We start from the raw sequence: 17,832 nt of genomic DNA, 5'->3' as shown, positions 1-17,832 counted from the left end.
TGCTCCGGAGAGAAACATGCAGAAAACAACTCTCTTAAACAAATAAACAGTTCAGCTCTTGAACTTTATGCTCCTAATCTCTGTCATCATTAATCACATTCAGAGTTTGATTTTAAAAGCCTGAAAGGAAGGGAAAGGAAAAGGGAAGGAAAGAGAAAAATAAACTCCTAGCCTCAAAAAAAATTGTGAAACAGAGAAACTTGAAACTCACCTATGTGTCCTAAAAGACAAAAGGAGGGATGCAAAGAGTGCAAGGTGAGTATCCAGAAATGAGTACCTTCTAAATTTGCAAAAATAAAGTCACTTTCGGGCATGGCACTGAAAGGCATTATTTCAGCATTCTAAGAATGCTTATTTGAAACTCTATCGAAACCCCACTGAGGAGCTGGGATCCATTCATAAAATTATCTGGGGCACTAGTTCTTATAGTCTTTTCCTTACAATGAAAAAAAAAATAGTGCCTTGGGATTGTTCTGTAATTTACCCAAAAAGTAAAGGTGGCCTCTCATAAAAATGAGAGAATATTGGTAGATGGAAGGCAAAGGCAGCCCAACACTGCTTAATCATATATTTGACAATGAAGGCCATAGCATTTAAAAACCTATTATTTTCCAGGCCCTGTGCTATGGTTGAAGACATAGAATTTTTTGAATGAATTAAAATAGCTTAAAATAAGGATACTAGCATCTGGAAGGATCAGAAAAGCCTCATGGGGAGGTGCTGAGCTGGAGCTAAGCTTGGAAAGAAAGTAGGGATTCTCAAAGGGGAATGTGAATGCATAACAGGTGTGGGGCACAGGTGTGCAAAAGCACAGAGAAAGGAGATGAAACATCATTTCTGAGGAAGAAATAGTAACAAGGTCATTCAGGTTGGGCTAGACTATAGAGTGCCTGAAGGGGAGTTATATATAATTAGACTTGAAAGGTAGATTAAAAGTAGGTTTTAAATTATAAATTATATTTATGCCCTTTGTTTTACATGGGGTGGAATTTTAACAAGAAATGTTACATTATTTGCCCAAGGTCCCCCAATAAGGAATAGCCTTGGACTACAAATCATTAGTATGTGGTATTCCAACCCTGCCGGATTCCTTGTAGGAAATCAAGCTAAGCTAACTCTGCATGGCTATGTGTGATCAAATGTGATACAGAGCCCAAGAGCAACAAACTGAAGCTGGGTCCTCCTAATAGATCTATTCCACCTCAAGTAACCTCTGAGAGAGCATTGGAAATGAAAATACATATTAGCTAAAACTGATTGGTTCTGTCATTTTTATGGTAAGGTTCTCTGCCTTGTTTCTGCTTTAATTTTTTTTTTCTAACACTGGAAGCATCTATATTCTTTTCACATTTAATAAGGAAATGTTGCCTATCTAAAGGAACTCTAAATATACATGAAGTGACCATATTCCTAGTGGTCTTTACACACACTTAGTAAATGAGATGACCACCATTTAGAAAGTTGAGTTGTTTGCCATTATTCACTTCATTTAGATCTTGCTTGTGACATGGGAATGTTCCTGATTTATAGCTCTTAGTTAGTGAAATAATAGGACTTTTTCCTTTTCCCCCTTTCCCTCCTATAGTCAGGAAAACTGCTGATTGCTTTCTGGCTAAAAAACTATTGTTGGTGGTTGTCAAAGAGTACTATTCAAATGATGAAAGCCATCTGGGTTTCTGTATGCTTGATGAGGCAATAAGATCTGCCTGATGAGGGCAAACTTGGAGAAAAGGTGTTAATCACCAATGAGTGAATATAATCAATTTTTAAAAAAAGATCTATCCGTTCAATCCATTTTCATCATCTGGTCCTTCATTTTCTGAAATAACAGAGAAATAACAATTTAAACAGCTCTTATAATGGTAATTTATTGGCTTTAGAAGTAGAAAAATCTGAAATTCCAAAACAGACTTTCATTTGTACCCTCCTAAATAATTAAAACAATCTATTACACTAAGTCATGTTTGATTGGAAGTTAAAAAACATCCCCCCCAAAAAAATTAAGTTTAAAAATATTATCTATTAGTATTTAAGCAGCTCATTAAGATTAATTTACTAATTCCTTAAGAGATTGGAATAGGAAATAACAGAATAATACCATTTTTCCAATTACCCATTCTCCTTGCCTCCAGTCATCCAGTCAGCATGCACTTATTAAATACTTGCCATGTGAAATACACTATGCTAAGTGCTGGTGATAGAAAGACAAGTAAAATCAGTCTGTGACCTCAAAAAAAAAAACCTAATATTTTAGTGGAAGAGACAAATAGTTAGGTACAGACAAGAAATGCTTTTTTTTGTTCAATCATCCCTAATACTTCATGACCTCATATGGTGTTTTCTTGGCAAAGATACTGGAATTATTTGACATTTCCTTCTCCAAGTCATTTTACAAATGAGGAAACTGAGGCAAACAGGATTAAGTGACTTGCCCAAGGTCACACAACTATTACGTGTCTAAGATCAGATTTTAACTCAGGAAGAGGAGTTTTCCTGATTCCAGACAGGGAGCTCTATTCATTGTGCCACCTTGCACAAGATATACACAAGATGAATGAAAGGTTATTTTAGACAGGAAGGTTCAAGAGACAGAAGGAGTAGCAGAGGATCAGGTAAGAGGGTGGAACTTAGGTGATCTTAAAGAAAGCTAGAGAAGCTATGAGGTGGAGGTGAAGAAATAAAAGCATTCCAAGTATGAGTACAACCTGTACAAAGAAGATAAAGTGTCATGTGAAAGAAACAGCAAACCATCCAGTGTTTTGAATCATGAAGCAAATAGAGGTATAAAACCAGAAAAGTAGGAAGGGGCCAGATATGGAGGGTTTTGAAAAACAATTATCATGATCATTATTGTTATTATATCACCTATCGTTTATGTTGCCAATACCTCATTTGATCCTCGAAAAAACTTTTAAGAGTCAATTGTTATTGTTATCTATATTTTACAGCTGAAGAAATTGAGGCAAGAGCAGTTAAGTGACTTGTTCAGAATCACACAGCCAGTAAGTCTCCGAGGCAGATTTTAACTCAAGTTTTCCTAACTACAGGATTAAGTCTTCTATCCAAAATACCACTTAGCTGCCTTTAATGTCAGAGGATGATTAGGTTCCTCCCCCCTTAGATCATCCCCATCCAGGTACCTCCCCCATTATTTCATTGTTCTTGTTACCCTATAAAAGAATCTTATATCTGACATTCATGGCAGGATTCTTGGAGACAATAGTCTCATTCAGCCCTGGGACCAACTATGAATCCATTTGGTCCCAGTAAATCTCTCCATTTAAAAACAACAAAACAAAACAAAACAAAATAAAACAAAACAAAATGTCAGAGGTCTCTCCTTACTTCAATTAATTCTTCATATATCTTCATATATCTCTGTTAGAGTTAATCTTACTAAACAGCCACTCATATCCCATCCTTCTCCTACTACAAAACCTATAGTGACAATCATTGTTTACATAATAAAAGTCAAATTCCTTGTTCTGGAATTCAAACCTTTTCCTACTTTGGCTTCAATCTACAGTTCCATTCTTTCAACATTCTTACGGACTCTATATATATAGTCAAGTCAGATTGAACTGCTAACTGTTCCCCAATCTCTCCATATCCTTTCCTCCACTCCATGTATTTGCCCAAACTATCTTCCATACCTAAAATAGGTACGTCTTATCCCTTTCTATCTGCAATTCCTTTTGTTAAGGTTCAGCTCATATGGCATCTTTCCCATGAAGCTCTAACTGGAAGTGATTTCTCTTCCCTCAAATGAATTTTATAGCATTTTCTTTGCATGTCTTTTTTTTTTCAAAAAAAAAACCATCAATACAATTCAACAGGTATTTCTTAAGCCCCTGCTGTGTATTGTCAGGCCCTGTACTTCAGCTAATGATAAAAATAAAAAAACTTAACAGTGCTCTTCAGTGATCTAATATATATTTACAGCAAAGTAAATATAAGACATCCAAAAGAAACAAAGTCATTTGTGGAGGCTAGAAAACTAACAAATAGTGGATATCAAAAACTGCCTCTTAAAGGAGGTCACACTGATATAGAGGTCAACTGATATAGAAGGGAGTTAGAGAACCCAGGAGGCAGGGGTGAGGAGAGAGGATATAAGGATATGTAAAGGTATGGAGCCTTGAGATGAAATCAGTGAAATGTTCTGTGCAGAGGATGACAAGAATGACTTTGGTAATAGCCATCCAGGCTGGCAGAGTGGATAGAGCCTGGAGTTACTTGAATTCAAATCCAGCCTCAGACACTTATCTAGCTGTATGACCCTAGACAAGTCACTTAACCTTGTTTACCTCAGTTCCCCATCTGTAAAATGGGCTGGAGAAGGAAATGGCAAATCATTCCAGTACCTCTGCCAAAAGGGATCACAGACAATAAGAAATAACTGAAATGACTCAACAACAATAATAACTTTGGACAGTATGTAGCTAGCAATGCTAGGAAGTTAACGTAATCAACTTACAAAGACAGGGTGGAACCAGATTGTGAAGGGCTTTAAATGGGACTGGAATTTATATTATAACTAGTCACATATTTGTCTTATCTCCTTTCTATCATTTCATTTCTGTATCAACACCTCGCATGGTACCTTATACATAGAATTGCATGGAATTTTCCTAAATGATAAACTCAACTTTATTCTTACTCAGTGAATCACATCACTCTAGGTAAGGAAAGCATCTTGTACTTTCATGGCCTGTAGAGATTCCTACTCTAGTGTGGCAATTATTCAGTTTTTTAATAAGGACAGAAGACTTGCATTAAAATATTTTTAAAATTATTTTCTAAAAATATGACTAAATAATACCACATTATATATAATTGGTTTTGTTTTACTTATATTTTCAGATCCACTTATTCTGAATATTGCAATATTAACCCACCATTAATGAAAGAGAGATGATTATTTATTAGCATGAAGTGTATTATGGTTTGGAAGCAATTAGAGTAGCATATCTACTGGAGACAGCAATTTATCCTCTGTACAGAAAACATCATCTGTTTCATCTCCAGCTTCCATGCCTTTGCACAGATTGTCATTCATATCCTCTCTCCTCACCCCAGATTCCTTGGGTTCTCTAACTTACTCAATTTAAGTATGATCTCTTACAAGAAGCAGTTTTATGTCCTTCCCCCCATTTGTTAGTTCTCCATTCTTCCACAAATGACTTTGTTTCTTTTGTATGTGTCTTCTACTTAACTTGCTGTATACATATTAGATCTCTGAAAGGGATTGTTAAGTTCTTGTTTGCTTGCTTTTTTATCATTAGCTCAAGTATAGGGCCCAAAATTGTCCTGTATCATGTATGTGGAATTTTGAATTTAACCTAGTTTGTATTTTTACCATGACATATCTTGAATGAATGGTGCTGTGTCCCAGGCAAGTCACTGACTCTAAATTTCAGAAAACGGTATTATTATAATATTTGTATAATTAGTGTATTGGTATAATTAATTAAAATAATAAATTATATTAATCGAGTGTTCTCACCCAAGGATTTGCACTATCAGTGAAATCCCAATTACATACCCCATCCCTCTCCTTAGGAACACTAATTTCATTGTCAGTATCTTGCTTAATATTCATTTTAGTCAATTAGACAAAATGGCACTTATATCTTAAGAAAATAAAAATAGACAGTAAATGGACAGATATTATATAGAATGGTGTAGTATGGTGGAAAGAATATCATGTCAGAGAAAATATATTCATATCTCCTTTCTTATGCTTACTAACATGTGTTACAATAAGTAAGTCACTTTACCTCAATGAGATTTCATTTTCTTACAAGGGAAAGAAATGTGAAAGGTCATCATATTTGCAGTTCTCTGAGTTTTCTTCCATATTTGATCCAATTATCTCATTCAGTAATTCAATCTAGATCAAATAAGAGGGCAAATTTAACCCCATAACTTATTAAACCCAAAATCTAGTGATCCTTACCATCAATTAACTACAATTCACGCATGTCCAAAGTAGGACAAAGCAAAGTCTGAAGTGTATTATAATTTAGCTTTATAACTTTTCTTTCTTTGTGTAACTTTTCAGATAATTTTGTGGAGTCATAAACCATAAGTCATCCACAAAACACAATTTAACCAATGCTACTCTAAGTAAAACAAAAGAAGTATTTTTTTCTCCAATGAGATGGTCTTATATAGCACTGGCTTCTATGGCCCCCACCTGGGGACTAGGTAAGTTAGGTCTTAGTACTTTTTCAGGGTTTTTTGGTACTCATTGCCTAAAAGGCCAAGTAGGTTAGATTTTACTCTTCTTCTCCAAATTTCTTCAGTATGATTCCAGTTTCCTTAAATTATATTCTCCCAAATAGAGAAAGAGAAAGAGAGAGAGAAATGTGTATATGTTATATATGTGTGTGTGATTTGTATATGTGTGTGTGATGGTGTTCATCTTTTCCATTGGTTCTATCCATTCTGAGTGCCTTCAAAGTGCTTTAAATTTAAACCCACTATGGCCACAACTGCTGAGGAATCATAAAGTTATTCACAGTATCCAGTTATATTATCTTGCTTTGAACCTTTAGGAGTGAGAATAAAGATGTATAGTCTATGACAATATTTATATAGTTGTTAAGGACAAATCTATGTGTAAGTATAGTCCTATTCACACAAATGTCATTGAAACATGATCATTTTTGTATATGGAAAGACTCAGCTGTCAGGTTGAGATAAAATTTAAAGAACAGAATAAAACAATAGACACAAAAGTAGGGTTTAAAGGGTAGTGATAATAAGAATGATAAAAACTAAGCAAGACAAAAGAGAAAGCATGAAATATTTTTATTAAGTTTATATGTTCTTGTAAAATCACATTACATCTTTTTCCTGTAAGAATACATTGGAAGTTTGATTACAATAGCATACGGTATATTCCTGAGTAGATAACTATCTCTATCTTTATCAATATCCATTATGTCAGTCTATTGTTCACCAAAGGAGCAGAAGCATCTTCTATTGCAGAGGATTTTCAGCTCTTGCCTTCCACAGACTGAATTCAGTCCTGGGGAATCCATCCTAACCTATCAAGCAAAAGATAAGGCTTTTATTTTTATATTGCTTCATCTTGTTATTTACATATCTTCTGCCAAAGCCTGTAGGAAATATCACTTAAAGGCTAGGTCTGATTCAAGCCTAGAGATTTTTCAATATATATGAGAGATATGTTAAAAATACAAAATTGATCAGATATAACACAAGTATTTATTTCCTCCCCACAAAAAAAGTATAATATACAAAAGTCTCATAAGAGAACATTGACAAAAACTTAAAAGGATGAAACAAGCCAAAAGTATTATTACATTGTCCTAATAGTTTGATACTTGAAATAGTTTTAAATGAAATATTTGGTGAGATAGCTTAATAGTAATTTGACCTTTACCTTAATCCTACATAAATGTGAATAATTCCTTTAAGGTCCATATCTCCAGAAAGTCCTGGTATAATTTGGACTCATGCTCCTATCAGTGGTCATCTTCTCTGACAAAGTGTTGTTGCAGAAAACACCTGCTATCAATCTCCTTTGACTAAGAAATCCAAGGACTACTGAGGTAGCAACTTCCCAAAAGTCCATCTCTTGCTGTTCAGTCACCTATAGTCAGGGAAAGAAATATGAAGCAGAAATGTTCAGCGCAAATAGGTCTTATTTAGATTTAAATTTTGGTCAGTATATCATTCACAATGTCACATTGAAGCATCTTCCAGAGATGCAAAATGGGGCACATTGCTCATGTCATACCTGACTCAAAACTCTAACTTTCATTCTTTTGTACTATTTACTAAGAAATAGGATATAACTTTTAATTTCAGTACTTTTCTGTTGCTGATCCACTGGTCAAAAGATTTGATCTCAATTTGTCACCGTGTTCACTCTTAACATTTGACAAAATTTCCCAATCACAAACAGAAGTTCAATTTGTTTAACCTAAACTAATTGGTTGAAATTAATTTTCCTATTTGCATATAAGAATGACCCAAGTTTGATAGTACAGTTTTGATTAAACATTACATAAGGTAGGTTTAGTTTCCTTAAAAAGTTATATACAATATCCACTTATGCTAGTTTGTTACTATTGGTTTGCTAGCATATAAATATAGATGGAGAACCCAAATATTTTAATACCACAAAGATGCAATAATTTAAAAAAAAACTTTGATTGACTTGAGAATTTCATATCATTATGATCCACTATAATGTCTGTTAACTTCAAATTAATTTTAAAAAATATTTCTTTGAGTAAAACATTCATTGAAAAACTTTCATGAGGATTTCATTTCTATTTTGGTAAAGCCTACAAAAGTTTCCTTTACTCATTTCATCTTTAAAATGTGAGTCCTTCATAGATGAGTTCTAAGGTCTTCTCTAGCTCTAGACATTATCAAAGAGCCTATGAAATACCAACAGATTTCAACTTAGTGATTGGTAATTAAACAATAAAACAATTTCAGAAAGAGTTGTGAAGTTCTTTGGCAAACTTTCCACCATTAGGTTAGCTTCAGGAGTTGAAATTCTCTACTGATGCCTTTCATTTTTCTTCTGTTGGACTGCTTCAAGGTTAAAGGACAAGTTTGGGTGACCTCTAAACTTGGTTAGATTTAACCTCAGTTTAGAGAACTTATTGTTTAAATGTAGGGAGATGTTTCTTTTAGCACTATTCTACATGTTTCTTGCAGTCGATTCTAAAAGGCCTAGCTATCCTCTTTCTCTGTCCCCAAAAAGTCTTTCATCCCAGCTTCTGATTTTTTCCCCACCTTTGCAAAATAATCTTCTTTCAAGAAGTATTTGAAAATATTGCTAGTTTTGCCCAGGGTGCGTTGTCAAAGAAATGGGCTATTTCCCTAGGAGTATGGTCTAGTGGGAAAAGCATAGATTAGAAGTTAGTAGATTCTCCTCTACACCTTGTTTCTTAACAGTAATGATGAGATGCCAAGTAACTTGCCCAACACTGATAGATAGTAAGTAGCAAATTTAGAAACAGAACCCTGTTCTTGAATTTTTAAAAACAGTGCACATTTCACTATACCAAAGATATTAAATATGTGATCCATGGGCTTCATGTGATCCCAATATTCCCAAGTGTGGCCTAAACCATATTAAAATGTGATGTGGAACTATTTAACAAAATAAAAACACAACAAAATATAGATGATAATATATTTTAAAACAAAGTCAATAAACAGCTCATAGTAATCCTTATATATGGATCATGTTTCTATTTAACATCATGGTATTATATCATACTATTTCATCAAAATACTAGAGATCAATGAGTTATCAAACTTCATTAGTAGGCAAAGTTTCTATAACAGGTATTCTCTAGACAGATGAAATTGAAGATCTGGGTTCTTTCCTCTCCCCCGCCAAAAAAATGGAAAAAACTAGTGACCAAATAGCAATGGCTTGTGATCAGAGAATTTAAGAGTTCAGCAGAACATTAGAAATTATATAGCCCAAGAGCCTGTTTCTAAATTTATAGATAATACCAACAATCCCTATACATATTAAGGTATATATAAAACTTTCCTCACTATATTCCTGGTCATGGAAATTTTATCATGCAAATTTTATAGATAGAAACTGAAACCCAGAAATATTACATAACTAGGCCAAGGTCACATAGCTGATTACTGGAAGAAAACAGTTAAATACATTTTTGGACTTTTCTGAAAAGTGGAGTAGCAAGAGGGGAAAAATCAGTACACATTTGGAAAGTTAATGGATTGACCAAAAAAGTAAGTTGACAGAAAATATAAGTTAAGTTAATAAACTTAAGGGTCTCCATCCTAGTATATAGGAATAATGGAAGACTTTACTTGAGAGATGAGTCAACTTAGTCATGATCCAATGGGTTTAACTGTGTTTAGAATTACAAAAAATTTTGGTATGTGTGGCTAGAATGGAGCTGTTATATTCAAGGACAGGTATCTGAATTTTTGATCCAGAATTCACTACCAAAATTCAAATATTTCTAACAATTCTCCACATCAAGAGATCAAGTATGTTTATCCTGCTTCAGCATCTCTGGGTATCAAGCTACCAAACAGCTGCATTCAGTGAAGGGGGAAATGAACAACAGCATATCTGTGTTAAAGACTCAAGAGCTGAAACATACAGCAAGTCTGAACGTGAATGCAAATATAATAAGTGTTTTTGTAATAACCCTAGTATTCTTGTAGAGATACCAACAAGTAAGAGCAGGGCAATTCTTGAAAGCACTCCAGGTCCCCATCACCAATCAGAAATCACAGTAAATTAGACCCAGTTAAGCTTTGGAGCCATGACATGTCTTAGCAGGTTGCTATGAAGAAGCGTAAGATGCACCTGTTTACAATTAGCTGCAATGGATTCCATACAAAATTCTTCATTGTAAGAAGGTAAAGGAAAGACTATTTGTATTGTGAGTACAGTCTTTTCTGTATTCCTCCTTTTTGTGATTGATGGAACTGAGAAGCATATCAGTCCTTTTATCAAATCTGTTTTTAATATGTCCACCTAGAAAATGCAGAAGTCTGATTGATCCAATGATCTGTCCAAATTTACCAAATATTTGCTCTATTCACCATTTTTACATTGTTTTAAATTTTATTTTTGTATTTAATTTTTCACATTTATTTTTAAAACTTTGAGTTCAATTCTTTCTCTCATTCCCATCCTTAGCCCCCATTAAGAAAGTGAAGTTATGCAAAATATTTCCACAAAAGTCATGTTGTGAAAGAAAACATAGATCTTCCCCCTAAAAACATATGTGCATGTATGCAAAAAGAGAGAGAGAGAGAGAGAGAGAGAGAGGAGAGAGAGAGAGAGAGAGAGAGAGAGAGAGAGAGAGAGAGAGAGAGAGAGAGAGAGAGAGAAGAGAGAGAGAGAGAGAGAGAGAGAGAGAGAGAGAGGAAGAGAGAGAGAGAGAGAGAGAGAGAGAGAGAGAGAGACAGAGAGAGACAGAGAGAGACAGAGAGACAGAGAGAGACAGAGAGAGAGAAAGACTCTACCATCATTTTTTGCAGCAATTATAGACCTGTCTTGGAAAACTTTTCTTAGTGGTCTTAAACCATATCTGATCCTTGAATTATAGACATTAACTGAGAGGTGTTTGTTTTCTATTGTTCTTCCTTCATATGATAAGTGTGGACAGGAGAAATAAAGAAACATAAAAAAGAAACATCTTATGTTGTGTTTTGTTGTCATTTCATTTGGCATTTTGAAAAATAGGGGTCCTATTACATTGTAGGCACTTACCCACTGCCACAGTGTGAATTCATTTTGAATGTGTCACTGATATAAGTAAATGCCTAAGGAGTGTTTAAAACAAATAAATGTTTTCATCATCAACTCAGATGGTGAGATAATGCCAATTAGTAATTCTGAGTTACCACCAAACACTAATTGCAAATCTGATTTTTCTTTCAAAAACACCTGAGGCCTCTTTATTAAACTTGTTTCAGTAATATACTTGTACCTAAAGGCTGAAAAGTTGACTTCAAGATGAGTATAGTGAAAACAGCTTCCAGGCTGTAACGCTTTTAAAGAAAGCAACACCTCAGGGGAAATGGCACAAATATATGTTATATAGTTGATGATATGGAAGATTTTTTTTTCTTCTGCAGCCCTCTTTCCTTGGGGCTTTTCCATGTCACATGGACTCCACACATTTGGAAGCGGACCAATTATAAACTAACCAATGAATACCACAGCCTGCATTTAAGCCATGTAGATGATTTCAGAGACTTCTGAGTGAGGACCAGGAATATGATGAGCTTCAAAAACTGGATTATATATATCCTTTGGTAGAAGAAATTTGACTATTAATAAATTTCTAAAGGACTAGAAAGTATCTAGTTGATTCCAAGGGAGAATTATAACTTTTTTATCAATTTTGAGGAGGAAAAGTATTCTAAGGATTCATACTTAATATAAATAATCTTTCTCCAAGTCAACTAAAACTCCTAAATGAATAAGAAAAAATCCAATTCTACTATTCATCAGATTCAAGCCAATTACATCTATTGCAATTTTCACAGGAGGCTGATTATCTCATCCCTCTCACTCACATGGCCAGATGAAACAATTGAAATACCCCATGCTCTCTATTGTCCCTTTCAGGCCTTTCTTTTATTAGTGGCTCCTCATTAACTTTTTCTCTTTTGAATTTCATGGAATCCATGAATATTTCCCTCTCCTCATCCTTGTTTTCTACTGATCTTTAGATTACTCTATGAATTTTCTGTGTCTCCAATACCTAATTCATTGTCTTCCTCTGCATGGCATTCTCAATTACCTTTCTCAAAGACCTCAGTAGTCATGTTGAGTAAGTGTCCAAATTCAAAATGAATATTACATGGAAGTTAATAGAAAGACATGTAAAAGGATATGAATTGATATTAAGTTCTGATCAGGAAGTTGTAAGAGTTATCAGGAATGGCAATGATATCATCAGGAAAATTGATAGGAAGAAAAATTAATTTAGTCACAGGCAAGAGAGGATGAAAGATGAGTAAAATAGCCTGAGTAGTCTACTAGTAGCTTCATAATGTCCAAAGCATTTTGGGTGGACCCCTGAGGCTAACTTATGGAACGACACAGCTAAGAGTTGCACAGTATGAGCAGGCATATATGGGTTCAAGTGCATAGCTTAATGTAAGATATTAGATGATCATTCATTGAATATTTGAAATATTTTGTGATTGAGCATCATCGAATAACATAGTTTCCAAGGAACTGAAGTAGAGAGCCAAAGGACAATGAAAAAGTTCAAGTTTCAACATATTTTAAACAAGGAATTTTATAGAAGTAATATGAATCATATCATCAGAGAAATGTATTATCTAAAAAAGAAAATGAACTGGTCACTTGGTAAGCAAGAAAAGTGGGTATTCCGTTGGTATTCTGATGATATTAAGAAAACTCTAGAAAAGGACACCACATATTGGTGTGTAACGAACTTACAAGCAACCATGGACAAGGTTTGCATAAAATAGATGGGTATGACTGGTAGATAAGTATCACTTAGTTTGTGATTTACTTCAGTAGAGGGAATACTAGCATTCCCTTATAAATTATTAATTTAATTAATCATTAACTAATTAATTAATATTAATATATTAGTTTATTAATAAGTTAATAAATTAATTGATAATTCTGTTAGGATCCAAAGAACATTTTTCAAAGAATCAAATTTTTACATTTTCTAAATAACTTGATATATAATATCAACATTTGAGGTTATCTGGAAAAGCTTTAAGCAAAAATGATACATGTGCTGCAATTTTAAGAAAGAGAGGGATGTCATGAAGCAGAAGTATGGAAAAAGTATATTCCTGCCATGGGAAATAGCTAGTGCAAAATTGGAGGTGGCAGATGGAGTAATATGTAAGAAAGAAGAATAAAATGAAGAGCAACTTGGATAGGTTGTATGGTGTAGGGAGTAGTATATAATGAAACTAGAAAGATAGCTTTGGACCAGCTTGTATAGGGCATTTTAAAAAATAGGAAGTTCATATTTCATACTAAAGACAATAGGAAGCCATTAGTATAAAGATCTACACTTGAGGAAATACACTTTGATAACTATGTGTACTTTGAATTAGAGAGAAGACAGATGAGATCATGAGACCAATTAAGAGACTATTGCCAAAGTTTGGCAAGAAAAGGTGAAGGCCTGAACTAAAGTCTTGATTTGGACACAACTAAGGTTACAAATATGTATGTGTGAATACATAATAAGATATAATAATAATATATAAATACTATACACTGTGTTTCTGTGTGTCTGTATATATGGGAAATGGTACGACTAAGTTATATAGCTGGTATAATTAAGAATACCACTTCTTTCAAGCCACAAACTTTCTCCAAATAACCCCAAATGCTGTCTTTCTTCCCTATCTCATATTTAACTACATAAGTAGGAAAAAAATATTATATGGGAGGGATGTTCTGGAGGTAAAAATGGCAAGTTATGATAATTAACATAATATGTAGAGTAAGAAAGAGTGTGACATTGAGGATAATGCTGAAGTTACAAATCTTGGAGGCTAAGAGAATTGTGGCACTTTCAAAAGTAAATAAGGACATTTGGAAGAGAAATTGTTTTTTTTTTTAAGTAAATTCTATTTTTGGACATTTCAAATTTTAGATATCTATATGGTGTTTAATTTTTTTCATTTATATAAATATTTTATTGTTTCTAATTATATATAAAATAGTTTTCAAAATTCAATTTTACAAGATTTTTCCTTTCAAATTTTTCTTCCTCCTACCCTCTTCTCCCCCCACTCCAAGATGGCAAGTGATTTGCTATAGGTGCCATCATGTTAAACATATTTAGTCATGTTGTAGAAGAAGAAACAGAACAAAAGGTAAAAATACACATAAGAACAAAAAAGTGAAAACAGCATGCTTCAATCTGTATATCAGTTCTTTCTCTGAATGTGGATAGCATTTTCCATTGTGAATCTTTTGGAATTGTCTTGGATCACTGCATTACTAAGATAGCTGATCGTTGTCCAACATGTATAATGTATTTCTGATTCTGCTCACTTCATTCAGCATCAGTTCATGGAAATCTTTCCAGGTTTTTCTGAAATCTGCCTGCTTATCATTTCTTATAGCACAATAGCTACATTCATATCCACAACTTGTTCAGCCATTCCTCAAGTGATGAGCTTTCTGTCAATTTCCAATTTTTTGCTGCCACAAAAAGAGTGCCATACTTTTTTGTACATGTAGGTTATTTCTCCTTTTTTATGATCTCTTTGGGATACAGACCGAATAGTGAGTGGCATTGCTTTATCAAAGGGTATACATAATTTGACTGCCTTTTGGGGATAGTTCCAAATTGGTTTCTAGAATGGTTGGATCAGTTCAAAACTCCATGGTGATTCTTAAGGTGTTTCACCCCACAGAAACTGGATTTAAGTTCTTGATTGGGTAAGGATTGAAGGTTTCCTAGTGACCTGAAATTTCATGGAGAAAACATTTCAGTTGACTCATAATCAGTTAGGGGTTGAAAGGTACCCTAATCTAATGGTGTGGTGGAGCCTCTGGAAAGTCAGTTGTTAAGCCTCTGGAAAGTCAATAGTTAAATTGATCATTTATACCTCAGAAATCAGTAAATATTGCAGAACAGAGCTTGATACAACTCTCATTGATTGTCTTAAAATTGCTTAAAATGATAGAGAAAATGTTAATAATGCAGATTAAGAATAAGTGTGTAATGCCCTAAAATTTGGTGAAAGTCAGTTGTAAAAAATTTACCAATATACCCTTTCCTCAACTCCACTGAAAATATTCAGGAAGCTGACTGCTTTTTTCCGGAAAACCTGTTTCATAGGAAGTAAGTGACTATGTCCCATGAGTCAAGTTTTCCACAAATACTAAAGAAAGGCATTAAAGCCTCAGACTTCTGTCTTTCTTGGAACTCTGACTCAGGATCAGTATCCAGGGTTTTTTTCTGTTAATTGGATGATTAGGATTTTTCAGGATTGTTCAGGAAAGACTAGTCCCTCTGGTATGAGGGCTTGTTGATATTTTTTTGGGTAGGACTATGTGTCCATCTTTGGTGTCCACCTGCCACCCAACTCTCACCAGTGACTCCAAGAAGCTGTAGCATGTGCAGTAGCCACACTCTTGTAAAGCATTTCAGCAGCAAACTAGAGTGAGGGTAACTGGGAGGTCTCAAACATGTTGATGAGTTAAGGAGGTATCTATCCCAATATGTGAAAAAATAAATAGATGAGAAAAATGTGTTTCAATGGCCATGAAGGTGGCTGAACCTGGCACTGTGAAGCACTTAGAACTTAATGAGACATTGAATATGTCAAGATCATCCACTGTACCCCAGGCCATCACCAGTCATATTGATTTTTCTCTTATCATTGGACTTCAATAACTTTAGAAGACAGAGTGAGATTGACTACTTCACCTTAAATCCATTTTATGTGCAAATAAAGACATCCAGACCATTTTACCATTTTACCTATCTCAAATTCCTATGGTGACAGGCAAGTGAAAAAGCAACAGTGCAAATATACTGAGAGTTTTAATTACAACCAGGCACACAGGCAGCCCTTGCCATAGGGTCATCTTCTCATTGGAGTGAAGCAGCAGTAGGATTCAGCAAAACCCTGGGTATCTGAACATCTTTTATAAGGACCACAATGCTCACTACCTGGTGTGAAGAAAGGATTAGAAAATGGTCCCTAAAATTTTTCTACTTTACCCACATTGAGGTTGCTTACCTCAGCAGGCAGGGCTCCCATACTGTGGTCAAAACATATTAAAAATATACAAGAAGTTTTGCAAAAAAATATTCCACTCACCATTGGTACATGAAATGTGAGCATTCTTATGGATAACATGAAATCCAGCAGACCTGAAAAACAAACATCTCTTGTCGTAAGAGAACTCAGCAATTCTTGCATCCAAATAGCAGCCCTGAATGAAACAAGACTGGCAAATGACGTTCAGCTCACCAAAATTGGAACTGGATATAAGTTTTTCTGGAGTGACTGTAGTGAAAAGAAGCCCAATGAATTTCATGTAGGTTTGGCAATCAAAATGAATCTAGTCAATGAAGCTTGTGTACTTACCAAAAGAAATGAATGGCAGACTCAGTCAATGCAATTGCGATAGTCATCAATGCTTATGCTCCCATCATGACAAATCCTGATGAGGTCAAAGAAAAAAAAATTATGAAGACCTGGAGCCTCTCATCATCAAAAATGCTGAAAGAGGACAAGGTCCAGAGTAATCACAGACTAATAGATATGGAAGGAAGTTCTCGGGAGGAATGGAGTTAAAAACAGCAAGAATCATTTATTACTAAAGGTTTGTTTATATCATTATCTCCTCATCACTAGCTCCATCTTCCATTCATGGATGTGCAATTAAACTTCATGTATACACCCTTGCAGCAAGTATTGGTATTTAATAAACTGTCATTTTAAGAAGAAACAGTCAAGATGTAAGAGTGACAAAGGCCAAGAGTTGTATCAATTATAAACATCTAAACATTTGGATCCAATAAAAGTGAGGGATTGAAGGCAAAATGATGATCAGAAGGCTTAATGGTCAACAAATTAGAGTGTTTCTCTGTGAACAGTTCATTGTTAACTTGGAAAGAAAGCTGAGCCAATCCACAATTGGCAATGGTGGAATAGAAAATCAGATATTTGGTTTACAGTACTCTGCTTACTTATTTAGACCAGAATACTCAAAAACATTGGGATTGGTTTGATGAAAATGATGGGGAAATTTGGAAGTAGCTAAATGAAAAACAAGAACTCCACAGGGTTTACCAACAGGATAATTTGTCTATCTCTAAGAAGGCAGGGTTTATCTCCATCAAAGATAAAGGGCAAGCAAAACTCAGAATGATGCAGGATTCTTGACTCAATAAGAAAACAGATGAAAATCAGTTTTACACTGATAGTAGCAATCTAAAGCACTTTTATGATGCCCTGGAAGTTATTGATGGACCAAAACTCTATGGTGCATCTAAACTGCTCAGCACTGATAATGTCACATTGATTAGTGTTAAGGACAATGTATTAGAAAGATTGGCTAAACACTTCTATATTGTTCTTAACAAACTATTAATAAATGTGGAAGCCATTGATAATATATCTCAGGTAGAATCAATCCCTCTCTAGCCAATCTTCCAACTGAAAAAGGCTCTGCTTGTATGGCAAAGTACCAGCTGAAATGTATGAGGCATTGCTCATACAAAAGTTGTCAGAAGTTTCCTGGGTTATGTGGCAAGAGGAGATTATCCTTTAGGAGATGTTTCTATTGTCCATCTTTAT

The 17,832-nt window shown here is 34.5% G+C and overlaps 1 long non-coding RNA gene across 2 annotated transcripts in view; it reads right to left on the bottom strand.

The window, feature by feature from the left end:
• Nucleotides 1-6,837: 6,837 nt before the first annotated feature.
• Nucleotides 6,838-17,832, bottom strand: part of LOC141553795 (uncharacterized) — a 68,210-nt gene continuing 57,215 nt past the window's right edge. For both annotated transcript variants that reach the window (XR_012485645.1, XR_012485649.1), the window contains exons 2-5: nucleotides 16,618-16,693; nucleotides 16,348-16,400; nucleotides 7,415-7,624; nucleotides 6,838-7,055 (exon numbers count right to left, since the gene is read on the bottom strand). This is a non-coding gene — a long non-coding RNA (uncharacterized LOC141553795). The remainder of the gene's footprint in view (nucleotides 7,056-7,414; nucleotides 7,625-16,347; nucleotides 16,401-16,617; nucleotides 16,694-17,832) is intronic.

Source organism: Sminthopsis crassicaudata, chromosome 1 (genome assembly GCF_048593235.1).
Source record: "Sminthopsis crassicaudata isolate SCR6 chromosome 1, ASM4859323v1, whole genome shotgun sequence".
Lineage (NCBI taxonomy): Eukaryota > Metazoa > Chordata > Mammalia > Dasyuromorphia > Dasyuridae > Sminthopsis > Sminthopsis crassicaudata.
This window is presented reverse-complemented; position numbering and strand designations above follow the sequence as displayed.